Source organism: Castor canadensis, chromosome 9 (genome assembly GCF_047511655.1).
Source record: "Castor canadensis chromosome 9, mCasCan1.hap1v2, whole genome shotgun sequence".
NCBI lineage: Eukaryota > Metazoa > Chordata > Mammalia > Rodentia > Castoridae > Castor > Castor canadensis.
This window is the reverse complement of record NC_133394.1, coordinates 65,278,422-65,289,985: the sequence shown is the minus strand read 5'-3', so window position 1 is coordinate 65,289,985 and position 11,564 is coordinate 65,278,422.

Below are 11,564 nucleotides of genomic sequence, written 5' to 3'. Positions count from 1 at the left end.
AAAAAAATTGGGAAAGTTATTTCAATGCAAGTTAAAAGAAACCAGCAAGTAGGTAAGATATAAAAAGGTATTGGGAATATGTTTTTGGGAAAAGAAAGATAAAGGGAGAAGGAAATACCTTTTTTAAAATTTATTTATTCACATGTGCATACATTGTTTGGGTCATTTCTCCACCCTATCCCCCTCCTCCACCCTTCTCCCCCTCCCCTCCTCAGTTCCAGGCAGGTCCTGTTCTGCCCTTATCACTAATTTTGTTGAAGAGAAGACATAAGCATAATAAGGAAGACAAAGCGTTTTTGCTAGTTGAGTTAAGGATAGCTATACAAAGAGATTCCTAGCATTGCTTCCATGTACACGTGTGTTACAACCCAAGTTGATTCATCTAACTGATCTTTACACTGGTTACTGATCCCCTTATTATGTTGACCTCTGTCACTTTAAGGTTTCTGTATTAGTTCCTCTGGAGTGGGGACATCAAATGCTTTCATGTTTTGGGTTTTCTACCTATCCCCATCCTCCTGTATGTGCTCTGCCCTTGTCATGTGATCCAAATCCAACCACATTGCTGCATTTGCCCTAGATCTAAAGTCCACATATGAGGGAAAACATACGATTTTTGGTCTTCTGAGCCTGGCTGACCTCACTCAGAATGATGTTCTCCAGTTCCATCCATTTACCTGTAAATGATAAGAAGGGAAATGCTTTTTGATGAGAAAAGATTTTATAGTGTAAGGTTTTGCCTAAATGCTTTTTCCAAAATAAAAGTAGGGCCCAAACCTCAAAATATTCAAAAAAGTAGCAAAATATATAAGTAGGTCTTATGTATCTAAAAGATGCAACTTATGAAAAGTTCATGCATGTGATTAATATGGCTAAAATTTATCTCTTGCATCCCACACAAGCTTGTCCTAGAAACCTAACTGAGGACAGCATGAGATGAAGGAAAAGACAACAGACAAAAGACAAAAACATGCATAAAGCTGGGGCCAGGTAGGCTGGGCACTCTGATGGAAACACACCAGCCCCACTACCTCCAGTGAGTTTATTATATACAGTGGGAACACGAGGTGGAGAGTCATTTCTGGGGGGAGGGGGTGTGACATGGTAATTCTCGAGGACAGGAGGAAACTGGACTGCTTCTCTCTGAATGTAGACATTTTAGGAAAAACAGCTTTGCTGCATCTTGCCCACTTCTGTGGCTGGGGCTGTGCCAATGCAACCCTGCAGTTTATTGGGCATAGCTGTGCTTGCTCCCTTATGTGACTGGGGCAGTGCCAAACCCAAGCCACCAGTTTATTTGATACAGCTATGCTTATGTACTCTGCTCTCCACAGTTATCTAAGGGATTTTCTAAAGTCAAGATCTAATGAACTAATGCAAAATGAGCACCTAATTCTCTGTCTTAAATATACTTTTAGTAATATTCACTAAACTGGCTTAAAGGAGAGATTTTATGTTTATCAAGATGATTACTTGTGTTCGAATTTTGTCAGGCTTTTGACTATTTAGGAAACTGAGTTCTAACTAAATCAGAGTTCATTCTAGTATCTGTTTAAATAAAGGTTTTTATTTTAAGTCATTTAAATACATTTCACTCCCTATTTAAAATATGTGGACTATATGCCCAAACTTCCTTTAAATGCTATGTGAAAGTTCATTGGGTTATAGATACTTAAGTTTAATACAAAGTGACCAGGACTTGTATGATAGGAAAGTTTAAAACAAAGTGATCAACACCTGTACATAGGAAACAAGTGTATTGGGGGTCACTGGCACAATCTCCGTAAGTTTGGAAGAGGTCTAACTTTGATTTTTGTTAGTGTTGCACACCTACCATCTTATCTAGCCAATGATTCTAAATTCTATTCCAAAGGTAAAAGGTAAGTTAATATACATAAGATATGTGTGTTGTCATGATGCTGTCTAATTTAAATGTTAAATATACTTGTGTTCCCCAAATATAGGCTAGTTTCTAAAGTAAAGAACTGTGACACTTAATTAAGGATTGGACATTGGTCTCCCATAAAGCACATCTGTAATAAATAAGTGTATTGTAACATTTAAAGTTAATTTACTCTAAAAGCAAAGTTGAAAGGGGAATTTGAATGTAATCTATTATTAATAAGATATGTATATATACATATATATTATATCATTGTTTTAACCTAAAATAGGAGTTTAAATGTATATTTAAGAGATAAGAAGAGCTTAATGGTACTAATTAATGTTGTCAATCATAATTATTAATCTAAAATGCTATATGTGATGGAAGTAACTCTTTTGCCAGTTACTAAACATTTTAAAAAATTCTAACAATGACGGTTCTATGTGTTTTTGTCTTCTGCAGCTTGAATCCTTCTCTTAGGCATTTGCAGTCAAATTCATGGAAAAAGCACTTATTTTTCAATCATTTGTTTCTTTAAATATTTGTTCTTCTTGATTTTGCTTTATATTTTCCTTATAAAACTTTGTAACTTTTGTTGATATTCTATAGAAACACAACTTCTATCTAATAAAGTAACCTAAGCAGCATTTTTTTTAAATGCCCAGACACGAACACATTATCTATAGAGCAGACTAAATTAAATTTACTAAAAAGTGGATGCCAGGTAAGCCCAGCCTGAAGGCTACTCCTTGTAAACCTGTTAGTTGCTTAAAATTGCCCAAAAAAGGGGTTTTATTGACACTGACTCTCAACTGTCTGACACCTCTTCCCTGACTTGGGATGACATCAGACCATCTGGGGTATCTCACTTCCATATAAACAAGGAAAATTAAAATTAAACTCAGTGATTGGTCAGTGGATGTCTTCAGAAGAACACTGTTCAGAAATAAGAGAAAAGCTGTCAGAATATCCAAGTCACATGGGCATGGTGGTACCTTCTTGTAATTCCAATGCTTGCGAGGCTAGAAAAGGAGGAACATGAATGTGAGGCCAGCCCAGTCTGCATAGCCAGTACCAGGCCAGCAACCTAAGCTATACAACCTAAACTATATAATTTGGCCCTGCATCAAAGCCAACAGCAAACTGGAGTCACTCTGCCAGCCCTTTAAGATAAAGCCAGTAGGTTGGAAGAATGGGTCCTTATGTGTATCTCACTTAGGCAATTTGATTAGATGACTTAGTCTTAGCATCTAAGTCTGTCCTATCATGATGCATCAATTACTAATAGTAATTTTAATCTTGGTGTTATTTTTATAAGAGGTAACAAAACCTTTTGTTCTCTATAGCTCAATGTAATGTGCCAAATTCTATCTTGTTGCCTTAGAGGAAAGATTAACAACTAAAACACCTTAGTAAGGGGATTAAGATCCTTTTAACTTCTTTTTTTTTCCTTTTGTTTTTCTCCCCCCTTCACCCCCACCTCCTCCTCCTTCCTCCCTCTCAACCCCTCACTATCCGGCAGAAACTATTCTGCCCTTATCTCTAATTTTTTTGAAGAGAGAGTATAAGCAATAATAGGAAGGACCAAGGGTTTTTGCTCATTGAGATAAGGATAGCTATACAGGGAGTTGACTCACATTGATTTCCTGTGCATGTGTGTTACCTTCTAGGTTAATTCTTCTTGAACTAACCTTTTCTCTAGTTCCTAGTCCCCTTCTCCTATTGGCCTCTGTCACTTTAAAGCATCTGCATTAGTTTCTCTGCGTTGAGGGCAACAAATGCTAGCTAATTTTTTAGGTGTCTTACCTATCCTCATATCTCCCTTGTGTGCTCTTGCTTTATCATGTGATCAAAGTCCAATCCTCTTGTTGTGTTTACCCTTGAAGATTCTTTTAACTTTAAACTGTGGAGCCTTATTGTTGTATGCAGATGACCTTAAATTCTTGGTGTTTGCAAAATATTGGGCATCTCTAGAAAAGGCATAGATCACCCAACAAAATCTAAAATATCTAGACCACATTGTAGCTCCAGGGAAACTATCTCTTGGCCATAAAAAAAGAAAGGCTTTCTTAATAAAATTAGGGATACCTCAAAGAAACACCTCAAAACTTATCTGTGATGGCTGTGTTCAATAGGATTTTGACCCTTGGTTTTGGGATAATAGTAATGCCCCCTTATGAGGTAATTCTGGACCTGATTGTAAACACCTGGACTAAACTGAAAGACTGCAATAAGTCTCTCAAATTTAAAGGTTTCCTGGTACCTTCCCTAGCCCTAGGAATTTCAAATTTAGATGAGCCTTCAATTCTACATATAACTAAGAGACGGGACTTGCATTAAAAGTTCTTATTCAAAGATAGAAAAATTCTGTGGTCTATGGCTTAGTTTTTCAAAACTATTAAATGATGTGATAGTCAGGAACATGCTTCTTGGATTCATATTTCAATAATAACATATTTCTTTTAAGTTCTGACAACAAAAGCAAAAGCAGCCAGTTTCATTTGGACTAAAACAATTCATTCTTGTGAGCCATTGAAGGATTTAAAATAAGCTTCCTCCCTCCAGGAGGTATTCAGTATTCAAATAAAACATTATTCAATGAGGGTAGTTGTCACCTGACCTTTACCATGTGAAGTTCACAATATTTGGAAACAGGTTGCCATCTCTATCACAGCTATCAATCTGCTGCAGTTTCTATGGATGGTGGTGTCTTCAGTATGTTAATGTTAGACGGCAGTTACCGTGAGTGATGGATGGGGCAGGGCAGATAGATGAGGACAGAAGAAAATCATAATGTTTTAATAAATATTAAAAGAGTTATATTGAAACTAGAAAGTAAAAACTACAATGTCAGAGCAACTAGACTCCCCCTTACCCCTCTTCTTCTTTTAGATGTTTAAGATACAAGAACAGGGCTACATTCCAGGGCTATTTGCATCTATCTTTCTCTGAGAGGTTAACAAGCTCCAAGGCTTTTTTGATGAGTGGAGGAACGAAAAGAGTGAAAGATATTTGTCTAGGAAATGGAAGTTCTAAAGCACACATATCGTCACTGTGATTGAGTAGCCCTGGATGACACCTTCTTGTTCAGCAGCCATCTTAGTTACCCAGATCCAGTATCATAACGACCGCCTGTGTTCTCCCAGCACAGAAAGTGTAAGACTAGAAATGAAAACCATCATTTTGAGTGTTGACTCCCATTTCTTGCTTGGGGAGCAGAAAATGTTTTTCCCTTTTTTCTGCATTTTCCCCAGTTTTCTTCTCTTATACTCAATCCCTTTTCTAATATTCTTTACTGTTGCTTTCACTACTTTTTGGCATCTTGCTAAATTTTTCTCTTGCAGGATTCAAGAACCAAGGTATATATACGTCACCACTAACCTTTCTGGTAACATTAAGCTTATAGACTTTTTATATTTCCTTAATGTTTTTATGATTCTTCTTAAGAAACTTATTAACTTTGTCCATGTGCAGAAAACATTGTTTTACTTTAAAAGATGACTTTCAGTAATTTCTCTTTTAGTTAAAAACAACTTGATGTCTCTTGGCCCTGATCCTGGAAGCCTATCAAGTAAATTTCATGCCAGTGGAATTTCCCCCGCAACATCCTAAATTTAAGATAGGGAAACAACTTTTTGGTACCCTTTCTAGATAGGGCCAACATCAAATTTTCAGCTCAGAAGCAGTGACTGAAAATGGACTGTCAACTCTCCATACCCTTTTAAGCTTAAAAGGGATCAAAGGCATTTAGGGGAAATGAGGCAGGATAGATAGATGAGGAGACAGAAATGGTATTATTAACAAATATTTAAAATGCCAGACTTACACACTGGAACACGGACATAAAAACTTAAAAGCTAGAGCAGCCATTCACCTATGCCATCTCCTTTTAGAAGTTAAGTTACAATGACTTAAAAGGGCTGTCTGCATCTGCCTTTTACTCTTAGAGATGTTAACAAGCTGCAAGGCTCCTTGAATGGGGCAGAAAGAATGAAAATCGTGTCTGTCAATGAGAATTGTTTTGGGTGGATCTAGGGGACATCTCTGCATTCTAGCATGATCTCAGCCATCCAGATACATTGCCTAATGATTAGGGTTGCTAGAGTTTGACTTGATGAATGTGTCGCCCCAGATCAGCAAGTATAAGACCACAGACATGAGCCCCTATTTTGAGATGGGGGAACTTCCCGAATGGGGAACAGAAAATGTTTCTCTCATTCTCTTCTCCCTACTTTATCCTGTTGTACTAAAGTAAGTCTTTACTAAAACTTTCACCTTGTGAGACTGCTTGCTGGAGACACTTCAAAATGTTTTTCATGTTTGTGGATTTCAAAGACCTGTGATTTGCATAGAAACTGGGAAGCTATGGGAGCCTCCTCATTCCTCCTAGTGAAATCTAGATGATTTCACTAGTGATTTTTAGAAAACATTTAAGTAAGAAGCAATAAAAATTCTTCACAAGGTATTCTCCAAAATAAAAGCATAAGGAACACTTACTAGTACATTCTTTAAGGATTTATCTTGCTAACGTTGGTGCAGTAAATTGTTACTCGTCAAGCCAGAACTGTTCAATCCCTGCATAATTCATGAAAGGACCGTCTTCAGAAGGACAAGTGGTTGTTAACCTACTGGAAGATAACCTCTGAGTCTTTACAACATTCTGTCTGTTAAGAGTGTTGCTTGGCTGAAGCCTTGGCCCAAACCACGACGCTTTGGCAAGATTATCATATTAACAATATGGTCCCCAATAAATATCTGTTTCTGTGTGCCTGAAGTGTGACTCATCACCTAGCAGGTTGATATTTCCACTGAAAAGTTTCTCGTACCTGGATCCTCCTCAGCTTTAACAATGCACTTTCTCCCTTTGTGATTTAACCCTTATCAATCTTATTGTATCAAATCATAACTGAGTATGAGAGCTATTCTTAGTTGTTTGAATCCTTCTAGCAAATTAATCAGCCTGAGGCTTATCTTGGGCCCCCATGAAATCAGATAAAAACAATAAAAGAAAGGACAAGCTATAAACCAATATCTCTCATAAACTTACATATGAAAATCCTTAACAAAATGTTCTCTCAAATCCAACAATGTACAGAAAGACATCAGAAAGATAACAATGTACAGACATCGTTGGACTTATTCCAGGCATACAATACTGGTCCCATATTTAAAAATACAGCAGTAGAATACACCACATTAATAGGAGAAAGGAGAAAAACCAAATGATCTTCTCAATTGAGTCCAGCACCCAGTAGTGATAAAACTGTCAATGAAGTACGAATAGAAGGAAACTTCCTCATTTTGACTAGGAACGCCTACAGATAACCTACAGATCATATACTTAAATGTAAGAGACTGGACATAGTTCAGAGTTTGAAAACAAAGCAAGGATGTCCTTTCTCAGTGCTCATATACAATAATTACCACAGTGTTGTTCAAGACTTAGCTAATTCTATAATACGAGAAATGGAAGAAATAAAATTATCCTTGTTCAGAGTTGACATGAATATATGTGCAGAAAATCCCAAGGAACTAACATCAGCAACAACAAAACTCATGTGGACAGCATATGTTCTTGACAACATGGGAAGAGACAGATGTTTACTTCTGTGGTCTTCTGTCCCAAATCCATGATGCCAGTCTAATCATAAGAAAGGCATAAGACAATAGGAAAGGAAGAGAGTTTTTTTGCCAGATATTTGACCAGTATTTCTTCAAGGGTCATCAAAACCAAGAAAAGGCTGGACATGGTGGTACATGTCCATAATTCCAGCATTGGGAGGCAGAGGCAGGAAAACCAAGAGTATGGCCAGCATCAGCCACACAATGAGTTCAAGGCCAGCCTATGTTATTTAGCAAGACTTTGTCTCAAGGAAAAAAGAAACAGGATCTCAGATGCGATTGTGTCATAGGATCCTATGGCACAGAAAGAACTTTGGTTAAAAAGTAAGGCAATCTGCATAAAGTACGGACCCTAGTTTGTAATTACACATCAATTTTGATTCATTATTGGAATAAATGTATTACAATACTATAAGATGGTCATGATATCAAGAACAGATTGTGGGGTATATCTAAACTCTTTATCCTGTCTTCACATTTTTTTTCTAAATTTAAAACAATTGCAAATAAATAGTATCTGTAAATAGCAGCAATAAAACAACTATAATTAAAATTTTTATATAAAAAATGCTTTCATGGCCTGTTATGAGCACGACCTGCCTGAAGACCACCTCAATTTTAACTTTTTTTAGTGAATAGCAAGGAGCATGACTGCAGGATTGCATGGATGGAGTACATTTAGTTTTGTAAGAAGACACATAGCACTCTTGTTGATATGCACCTTTTCACAAGTGCACAGCAGCAGGCCATTGTATTAATTGCAATTCCATATTGACTTGTGATGGACTTTTCATTTGTATACCTCCTTTAGTGAGGTGTCTTCAGGTCTTTTACCTGTTTTTTTGTTATTTCATCATTCATTTTAAAGAGTTCTTTGTTTATTTTGGATAATAGTCCTTTATCAGATATGTCTTTTATAAATCTTTTTTCCTAGCTTGTGATTTATATTTTCATTCTCTTTACAGCATCTTTTGCATAGCAGAAAAGTTTAAAATTGTAATGAAGTCTGTCCTATGAATTATTTTTTCATAGATTATCTTTTGGCATTTTATCTAAAAAGTTTACCACCAAACCCATGGTCATCTAGGTTTTCTCCTGCTATTTTCTATGAGTTTTATGGTTTCATATTTTTACATTTAGGTTCTTAATTATTTGAAGTAATTTTTGTGTTGAAATCCTAGCTCCCCAAGGTGGTGATAATAAGAAATGGGATCTTTGGGAGGTGATCAGTTCATGATTATGGAATTCATAAATAGGGTTAGCCATTATAAGAGAGACCTCTTATGCCTTCCATGTCTAAGGACCCAACAAAAAAGAAGCCATTTATGATCCATAATTGAGATCCTCACTAGATGCTGAATCTATCAACATATTGATCGTGGACGTCTTAGCCTCAGAGTTGTTTGAAATAAAATTTATGGTTTCTTTTGGTCCTGGGGTAGGCAGGCAGTCACCACTTCAACAGTGCAAATTTATGCTGTTTAAAGCCACACAGTTTCTGATAGTTTGTGGTTGCAAGTCAAAATAAAATAGTAGACCCAGGTGATTAGATAAGAAAGGTGGTCATTGGAGAATTTGATCCAATGTCAAGGGTGACCCAATATCAAGGGTACCAAGAATTATTAATAAATTGCTTAATAATATTCTTACTACACCTGGACTACACAGGCAGAATTCAAGGGATAAAGAGATCTAGTTAAAAAGAATGCTCAGTGGATCATCAAAATTTAGTCAAGAAAAATCTTTGTCAAAAGTCTAAGTCTAGACACCTTTTTCTTTCCTTTCTTTTGGATACCGGTTGTTCCAATACCATTTGTTGGAAAGATTATCTTTGTTCTATATGTCTATTAACTGTTTTGAATTAATTTTATGAAAAGTGTAAAGTGTTAAAGAAAAAAAATTATTCTTTGCCGTTTTGTTAGAGATAAGCTGACTGTATTCATCGCGGGTATATTTACAAACTCTGTATTTTGTTCCATTGATCTACTCGTTCATTCTTGTACCTACCACACTGTCTCTATCACAATAGATTCACAGTGAATTCTTAACTGCTAATGTCAGTTCTCTCACTTTGTTCATCTGCATCATTGTGCAACCTTTGTCTTTCCCCATAAACTTTAGAACCATATGCCGATAATCAAAGACTTGCTGAGACTGACTAGAATTACACTGAATCTATGGGTTAAGTGGGGAAGAACTGATATCTTGACAATATTGAGTCTTTCTATTCACAAACATGGAATGTATTTCCATTTATTTTGTTCTTTTAAAAATTCCTTTTACCAGGGCTTGCAATTTTCCTCATATAAATCCCCTACATAGGTTATTAACTTCTATTTCATTTTTGAGATACCAGTGTGTAGGATACTATGTTTTCAATTTCAAATTCCTTTTGTTTTTTGGTGGCATACAAGAAAGAATTGACTTTTGTATATGAGCCTTGTATTTTGTAAACTTGATTAAAGTTTTTATTAGGTACAGGAGTGTTTCTGTTGATTCTTTTAATTTTCTACATAGTTACTCAGTCATATCACCTTATTTTTTTCTTTCTAATCAGTATGCCTTTTCTATTCTTTATTGTCTAATTGGATCAGTAAGACTTCTAGTATGATGATAAATGATTTGGTAAGGATCCACGCTTTTTATCTTGCTGGGTAAATTTCTAGTTTCTTCTCCTTAAAACAATGTTAGCTTCAGGATTTTGTGAGTGTACTCTACCAACTTGAGGAAGTTCCTCACTCAGTTTTATTGCAAATGAGTGTCTAATATTGTCAAAGTACTTTTTCTGCTTCTATTGATGTTATCTTCTGCTCCTTTTAATTTAATTTGCTCTTATTTTTCTATTTTCCTAAGGTGAAAGTGTAGACTATGCTTTTAGACCTTTCTTCTTATTTAAGATATGTGTTACATGTTACAAATTTCCTGTAAGCATTTCTGACACTGCATCACACAAATTTTGCTTTGTTTTCATGTTTTTAGTTCAAAACATCTCTACATTTATTTTCAATTTTTTGAATTATACCTTTTTATCATTTTAATGAGACATTTATGTTTCTATACTTTCTCCTTGTCTTTAAAACTTTTAAGTAGTTGTCCTAGAGTTTGCATTATTCATTTATAAATAACCAAAGTTTGCTTTCATGAAGCAAGCATGCTATACATATTCATTGGTACCATATTATGGTAGACATTACATTTTGTTTGTTTGTTTTGTTATAGTTTGTTTGACATAAAAAAATCAACTTTGAAATCCTTCGGTACTAATTGTTAATAAGATGATAATATTTCTCCTTTAACTGTTGATACTACAATATACTAACATTAGTTCTACTGTTCATTTTATGTCAATCTAGCACAATATAAAGCTTAAATATTTTAATTATGTGCATAAATAATTGTACTAAAATAGAAACTTAAAGGCATGGAAAATTATTCAGGTTCTAATAAATGAACTGGGCTCGGAATCAAACTCTGTCCTGTCTCAGTCGTGCAATGGCATGGAAATGGCAGTGGAGATCCGTATGGAATCCAAATGCTCCTGAGCTGGCCTTGTGTCAGTACTTTGTGAGAGACCAGGAATTACTAGTAGGCCACAAGGACATCCGCGAGTGCCTCAAACGCTAGTACTGAGAGACAAGTACATTGTTTACGTGGAATGCTTTGTATAGCAGCAGTATTGCCACTAGTGGGCCCTCTACACTGATCAAATGCAGTTAATAATGGCAGATTCTCACATTGTACATCATAGATACAAATGCTTCAGAAAAATACTTTTTAAAGTATTTCTCAAAGTAGCCACATGGTGGCAGACTTTAGTCATAAAAAAACTGTTACAACAGAACAAAATTATAAAAAACCGTTTCTCACTTTACAAAATTAAATCCAGGGAAGACCATGTATCTTACTCATTTTTCTTCCTTTTGGTTGTCAAGCCGTCCAAGCCAAATTACCTATTTCTTGGTGAAGTAGATTCCTAGCAGCTTCCTATGCAAGCTCTGAGGGGCCACAGTGTGAACTGTGGAGCTATGATCCCCAAGAGGTGACCCTTGAACAAGGG